Below are 8,012 nucleotides of genomic sequence, written 5' to 3' on the forward strand. Positions count from 1 at the left end.
AAATTAAAGCAGTCTTTAATTGTTTGTCCTAAACATAGCAATATATGCTTTTGAAATGTAACATGTCTTTGAAAAATAATAGTATACAGTTTATATTGTGTATCACCTTTAGCTTAAAAATACATAGATGTGTTTTTTTAATCTATAAAATAAATAGACAGACACTTTATCAATCCCAAATTGGGAAATTATTTAACAGCAGCAGTGTGTTCAGGTATTAAAATATTTAAAGTTGGAATAAAGTATGAACTACACATCACAAGTATAATGCACAGCAATCCATAAGATAAGTCCGATATGTTCATGAAAACTCCCCAGGAGACACCTACACTAACGTGGCCGAGTGGACTCCGGAGTTTGCTGCATGAGTTGCACTGTATGATCTGTGGTGTAGTGGGCTGTCAAAGCTGAGTAGCCAATGGGGACACACCCCTGAAAGTCCCGCCCTCCTGGGATGTTTGTGTCAAAATCTCAAACAAAAAATGAGAGAGGGCAAACGAGAAGAGCTGCAGCGAGAGCAAAAGTCTGATCATTGAGAACGAAGAAACAAGAACTGCAAACAAAAACCTATTTTAAAACAAAGAAAAAAGACTTATAGTTTACATGATTACACAAATGATTTGTTTGCAACTTATACTTTTATTTTTGAGATTTATTTTATTTTGCTTGACTTCGTTTTTTTCTTCTTTTAAACTCATAGTTTTGCTTTATTCTGAGAATGTGTTGCTTTATCTTTATGACACAAAACTAATCCCATACAGCAGCAGCAGGAGGAGCGGAGGGAGCTGCTGCCCAGCCATTGGGTGAAACCAAAATAAAGGGGGTGGGAAAACACCAACACCCCGCTGCACGCGCTGTCTGGGGTTCTGATGCACCACTGAGAGGGTTATTAGAAATGCATCTTATCAGAAAAAGTTATTATTGACAGATTCTTGTGTTCTAAAGTAATTAAGGCCTACATGTTCTCAAGCTAGTTATATTCTATTACAAACATTTGTAATAGTAATAATACATTATAATAGTAAAAATAATAGTAGTTAATTACATAAAAGATAATGATAATAAAAAGTGTGTGTGTGTGGATGTAGGTGTGGGAGTGTGTTTGTGTGACCTTAAAAGTATTTCAACTCATGTATGCGAAACACTGCACTTTAGGATATAGCTTGAGAGATATGTTGATATCATTATTTTATAGATGCAACCTTCCAAACAATTGATCTGTATGGTTTTCTCATTTTAAATTGTAGTTGTATATGTTTGGTCTATTAATAGTATTCCAATGTATTCTTCATAAAGTGTATTGTGACCTAAAGACGTTTTGTAGCAGATTTACTTGTGTTGGTTTGTTTCTTGTATTTGTTAAGAGAGTTACAGCAGTGCATGAGTCAACACATCCTCACTCCCAGGTCGGCCTATGTTGACGTTATGTCAATGTCCACTGTGTCGGCTTTTTCCAACGCAAGGGGGGCGGCCCTGAGCGTACATGTTCAACTTTCCGGGATGTCCATAGGCTTCTATATAGCTCCCTAAACGTATGTTGTAGGCGACTTGAGGTCGCGAGCGAATGCTACCCGCCGCGCAACCCTGTGTCACGATTCTCAGGTTATGTCACGTTTGTAGTTTTGTCTGTGTTGCTGTTTTTCTTGTCTTTGGGTTTCCTGTCTTATTGTGTAAAGTGTTCACCCCCGTTTCCTGCCTGTCTGCTTTCTGTCTGTTTCCCTCCCTGATTACCCGATTGTGTTCACCTGTTGTCCTTGTGTTTCTCCTCCCCTGTCCAGCTGTGTCTTGTTCTGTGATTACCCTTCTGTGTATTTAGTCTAGTCTTCCCCTGTGTTCCATGTCGGTTCATTGTTTCCCCTCCATGTCATTCCACGGTCTGTGTTCCTTGTGCTGCTCGTTGGTGTTGGATATTTTGGATTCTGCCTTGTTTTGCCACAGCTTTAATTTATTTAATAAAGCTCGCTTTTCGTTATTCTGCATTTGAGTCCTACCTGCTTCACCCATTCCTAACAGAATGAACCGACCAAATTTGGACTCAGCAGATTTCAATGTTTTGGCCCCACAGGCGGAATGTCTTGGGTATTCTCTGGAGTACATTTTTTACACCTGGAAGAACGCCTCATCTAGACGGGGTAAAGAGGCTGCTTTGAAGGAGGCACGCCGGGAGGTTGCTCGCAAGCCCTGGCTCAGGAGCTTGTTGCCGGAGTGGCTACAAACCTTTTCAAGTAGCCCTGAGGAATTGGCACAAGCTTCTAACCCTTTCCTGGGATCCAACTACTGTCCTGTTGAAGGTCCACAGAGTCTCCAAAAGAGCCTCTAGGAGACGCAGGGCCAGGATTCCAGCCCGTGCTCCAACAGCGATGATCCCGGCTTCAGTTCCGGTTTCCACAGCCATGGATCCATGCACCAGTACCGGCCCGCAGAGCTATGTTTCCTTGCTCGATTACCTGGCCCACACAGCCATGGTCCAGGCCTCTGTTTCGGTTCCAGCGGCTCCAGTTCCAACCTCAGACCTTTTCTCAGGAACCCGTCTGGCGTTTGGAGGTCCACGGAGCCTCCAAAAGGTCTCTGGAAGATGCAAGGCCAGGATTCCAGCCCGTACTCCAGCGGCTCCGGCTCCAGTGCCGGTCCCAGCAGCCATGGTTCCGGCCCCAGCAGCCATGGTTCCGGCCCCAGCAGCCATGGTTCCGGCCCCAGTCCTGGTCCCAGCTGCCATAGTCCCTTCTCTAGTCCCTACTCAATTCCTTTCTCAAGTCCCTCCTCTAGTCACTTCCCTAGTCCCTTCTCCAGTCCCACCTCTAGTCACTTCTCTAGTCCCATCTCTAGTCCCTACTCAAGTCCCTTCCCAAGTCCCTTCCCGAGTCCCTTCTCTAGTCCCTCCTCTAGTCACTTCTCGAGTCCCCTCTCCAGTCCCCTCTCGAGTTCCCTCTCGAGGTCCCTCCTCTAGTCCCTCCTTTAGTCCCTATTCTCTCCTTTAGTCCCTCCTCTAGTCCTTTCTCGAGTCCCCTCTCTAGATCCCCTCTCAAGTCCCCTCTCGAGTTCCCTCCTCTAGTTCCTCCTCTAGTCTCTCCTCTAGTCCCCTCTGGAGTTCCGTCTCTAGTTCCCCTCTCGAGTCACGTCTCAAGTCCCTACCCAATGTCCTGGTCCGTTGGAGGTTCCGCTGGGGGTCCTGCCAACTCCATGTCCTGTCCCGTTGGAGGCCCCGTCGACTACTCCCCTGCCGGGGGTCCTACCAATCGTATGTCTGTCCCGTTGGAGGTCCCGCTGTCTACTCTCCTGCCGGGGGTCCTGCCAGCTTCTTGTCCTGTCTCGTTGGAGGTCCCGCCGTCTACTCTCCTGCCGGGGGTCCTGCCAATCCTATGTCCTGTGCCGTTGGAGGCCCCGCCGACTACTCTCCTGCCGGGGGTCCTGCCAACCCTTTGTCCCGTCCCGTTGGAGGTCCCGCCGTCTGCTCTCCTGCCGGGGGTCCTGCCAGCTCCTTGTCCCATCTTGTTGGAGGTCCCACCGACTGCTCTCCTGCCGGGGGTCCTGCCAATCCTATGTCCTGTTCCTCTGGGGGTCCCGACGACAACTCTTCTGCCGGGGGTCCTGCCAACCCCTTGTCCTGTTCCGTTGGAGGCCCCACCATCACCTGTCTCACTGGGGGTCCTGCCAACTACTGGTCCTCTTCCGTGGGGGATCCTGCCGAAGCCTGTCCCACTGGCTCCGGTTCCTGTTCGGCCGACACCGGGTCCTGCCCGGCCTCCGGAGCTGTCTGGTCTTCTCCCTCGAGCCCGGCCCCCTGAGTGCCGCGGTCTTCGTCCTCGGGCCCGGCCCCCTGACTCTTCCTGCCGCTGCTTTTGCCCTCATGCACGGCCCCCTGAGTTTGCCCGCTGTGGCCTTCGCCCCTTTTTGAACTTTGCCTTGCCCCCAGGCCGTCCACCCGAGACCCCCTCCTTGGTCTCTGCCTTGCCCCCGGGCCTTCCGCCCGAGACCCCGTCCTTGGTCTCTGCCTTGCTCCCGGGCCGTCCGCCCGAGACCCGTCCTCCAGACCCCCTCCACCCACCCTTTCTTGGCCCTAGTTATGTGTCCTCACTCCGGTCCCCCTCCACCCACCCTGCTGGACCTTTTTTTGGGACGTCTGGGATCCGTCCCTTGAGGGGGGGGTTCTGTCACGATTCTCAGGTTGTCACGTTTGTAGTTTTGTCTGTGTTGGTGTTTTTCTTGTCTTTGGGTTTCCTGTCTTATTGTGTAAAGTGTTCACCCCCGTTTCCTGCCTGTCTGCTTTCTGTCTGTTTCCCTCCCTGATTACCCGATTGTGTTCACCTGTTGTCCTTGTGTTTCTCCTCCCCTGTCCAGCTGTGTCTTGTTCTGTGATTACCCTTCTGTGTATTTAGTCTAGTCTTCCCCTGTGTTCCATGTCGGTTCATTGTTTCCCCTCCATGTCATTCCACGGTCTGTGTTCCTTGTGCTGCTCGTTGGTGTTGGATATTTTGGATTCTGCCTTGTTTTGCCACAGCTTTAATTTATTTAATAAACCTCGCTTTTCGTTATTCTGCATTTGAGTCCTACCTGCTTCACCCATTCGTAACACCCTGTCTCCTAAAAATTACGTTCCCACAGAACTAAACTGCATTCTCAATTACGTTTAGCTAGAATTTGTATTTTCTCCCACGTTACGTTTGTTATGAACGTATCTTAAATACGTTTATTTTCTACATATCTTTGCCATTTCTTTAAGATCTTGCTTATAATAATGATACTAGTCAATTATAAATATCATTTTAGAGCAAACATTTGAAATTGAGAATCGGGCTCTGTTAAGAACCGAGACACAGGACGCAGGAGCCAAAAGCAGGACTCGGAGACAGTTGTCCAAAAATAGAATGTTCTTTAATAACAAAAACTAAACTTTCAAAAAATAGAAAGTAGTTAAACAGCCAAAACTAAGTTGTACAGCAACACAACAACTCACTTGGCAAAAGGTCTAAATCTCAAGGTAGGTATCAGGAGTCAATAGGCCTGAGTACTCACGACATGAAACATAACAAACTGACAAAGAAACAACGAAACACCAGGGCTATATATAGGTGAGGGGGATGGGCACAGGTGAAAACAATCAGGGCAGGGCCAAGCAATCTCACGGGCGGGAAACACACAAAGGCAGGAAATGTGGGATCTGGAATGACAGGAAAGATTACTTTCAAAATAAAAACAGGATCAAAACACAAAACTAGAGTAAAAACATAACTAAACCTAACATATCTGTCGAGTCACAACAGGCTCGATATATGGTTAAATTCAAATCAGTAGGCAAGGCTGTAATTTCGCCAGCTGTTACTCTCATGAGCGAGACAGAAAATATTAGTTTTAACATGCCAAAAAGCTGCTGTGTCATTCATTTCACCTCAAACATTAAAAGAAATCCAGAGTTACGTGTTTCTGTACTTCCTCTAAGAAGAAAGGACAGTAACAGAAGATCTCTGTGGCTTCAGGCTTGATCGCCGTTCAAATGACAGCGTTGGTTTCCCCAAAAGTGGGCGGGGCTGTAAAGTGACGTATTTGACTCTCATCTATTATTCAAAACCATTCTATTTATTCTAACGTAAATTACATGCCAGTGTTTTATCTTTTTATTTGTTTTTATTTTAAATCGTATAATGTCGGACTTTTTTTGCCATCTGTGAGGAAAATAAATGGGGCTTAGAGCCTCAAAATACTGAAATCTGTATTTTTTTTAAATCTTTGTTTCCTTCTAATTTGTTATTCTTTTCTAAATAACACACTATTATTTACTCAATAAAAACACACAATTATCCTTGTTTTTATTTATTCGTTTAATTCTATAATCTTGGGCTTTTTAGCATGCTTTTTAGCCGTAAATAAAGTCACCGGAAACAGACGTAGGCCTACTGTATAAGGGACATTTCGAGCGATACACACCACAAACCTACTGAACAGATTACCCAAGATCCTCAGCTTGAAGCTCGTTGATTGGATGTTTTAGCCACAATGCACGTTGGATATGATGTTAATGTGATATGATATCCGAAAACATTTAAAAAAATTTAAATACTTTATTCCGAGTGTTCTTGCTTTTCTCTTTGGAAGTCATCACATAACGGCATTGTAATACACGGTTCGGCTGCATTAAATATTACACATCTGCCGTAGTGCTTTATTTATAGAGCCCTGATGAGAAGACTTCTAAACAAACATGAAGAATTGCCGCCAAAACTGAATATGTGACGTGGATCATAAATATATCAACAATTAAACAACATCTTGCATTTCTTTTCACAAAATACGTGTCCTTGCAGTATCAATAGTAATTCGGCTGACTTTTATATTTGATCCAATTGGTAGACAGGCTATATTTACACCATAACGGTGCACAGCTGATAGAAAAGGACTTGTAATTTTTAAAGATATTACTGATTTTCTTTGAATATAAGAATGTAAATACTGAGTTGAGAGAATAGTCAGGGGATTGGGTGATGGGAGACACATCTATGGAATCACAATTTCAATAGCTTCCCATTAAATGACGGATATACCTTTCTGTCTGTGATGTTTTACAAATCAGGTATTAATGTGTAGAAATAAAACATGAGAAATAGTATAGCAATATATATATACTCTTATGTATGTAGATAGAATAAGAAATGTGCAGAAATGTGCAGAATTCTGAGTTTAATGGTGGAGGTATACACACATATTGATAGATGTCTTGTGCACTGCTGAGGAACCTGTGACCCAAGTTTTTCATTCATTGCATAACTACACCGTTGATATGTCAATAAACCTTAGAAAATCTTGAAAGGGATGTGTAAAATAGCAATTATATACAGTTTTTAATTAACTATTAGTAGAGAATAACGAGTAATTAATATACTTTATAGAGATCTGCAGATAAATGTTTAGTCTTCTCAAGCATACACTATCAAATATCTCTCCTGATTATTGGCACTTGACAATCACCTTCCCTGAATTTTACTCAGGTGTAACTAAAGTCTGCTTTAAGGGTTGTTTATATTTCACATCATTAATCAGAATCTGCAAAGTAACTAAAATAAATGTAGTGGAGTAAAAATATCAGGTTAAACCTCCAACCTCTCTATTGGAGTAGAATTACAAAGTAACAATGAGCTGTCATGTGGGTATATATTAATGCTGCCCATTATGGATACAAGTGATTTTCACCCATTTAGTACTTACATGTTTTACATTTGTACACACCAATTTGTTTCCTATCGCCTAAAACTCCAGGGCTGTACACAGTTTAATACTGTCAACTTCTAATTTTTGGAAAAACAAAAACATCTTTTAAAACTACAGTTCCCAGTAGAGACGTGCCATAGAGAACATGTTGCGAAACACAATAGCCAGCATGTGTAGTTCTGGGGGGGGCGTTCAAATCCAGTTTTGAATAGTCTGCCGTGGTTTCGTTCCATTTCAAAGAGCTTGACGCTTGGCGTAACCTTGGCGCACTGCCACTCCAACATCCAATCCCAGAGCTTGAAGATTAATCACGGAGTTTGTCAACGGGACTGTAGTCCCAAACGATAGCTGGGGATTATGGGTAATGTAGTGTCTTCGGCCATCCTAAACTCTGATTTTTTTCTGATATCATACCACATTAACAACACCACATCCCAACGTGCATTGCGGCTAAAACATCCAATCAGCGAACATGAAAACATTCCCAATTAAACATGCAAAAATAAATCGCTAAATAAAAAGATAAAACACTGGCATGTAATTTACGTTAGAATAAATAGAATAGTAATAGTTTTGAATAATAGATGAGAGTAAAATCTACGTCACTTTACAGCCACGCCCACTTTTGGGGAAACCAATGCTGTCATTTGAGCAGCGATCAAGCCTGAAGCCACAGAGTATGGGCTCAGAACAGTCTCATAATACACACATGCGCACAGAAGGATTCACACTTGTATTTCATGATCCACACTTGTGTTTTTCAATGCACACACAAATGTGTTCCGTTTCATATAGGCTACATGTAAATAAAA

This window comes from Pseudochaenichthys georgianus, chromosome 7 (genome assembly GCF_902827115.2).
Source record: "Pseudochaenichthys georgianus chromosome 7, fPseGeo1.2, whole genome shotgun sequence".
Lineage (NCBI taxonomy): Eukaryota > Metazoa > Chordata > Actinopteri > Perciformes > Channichthyidae > Pseudochaenichthys > Pseudochaenichthys georgianus.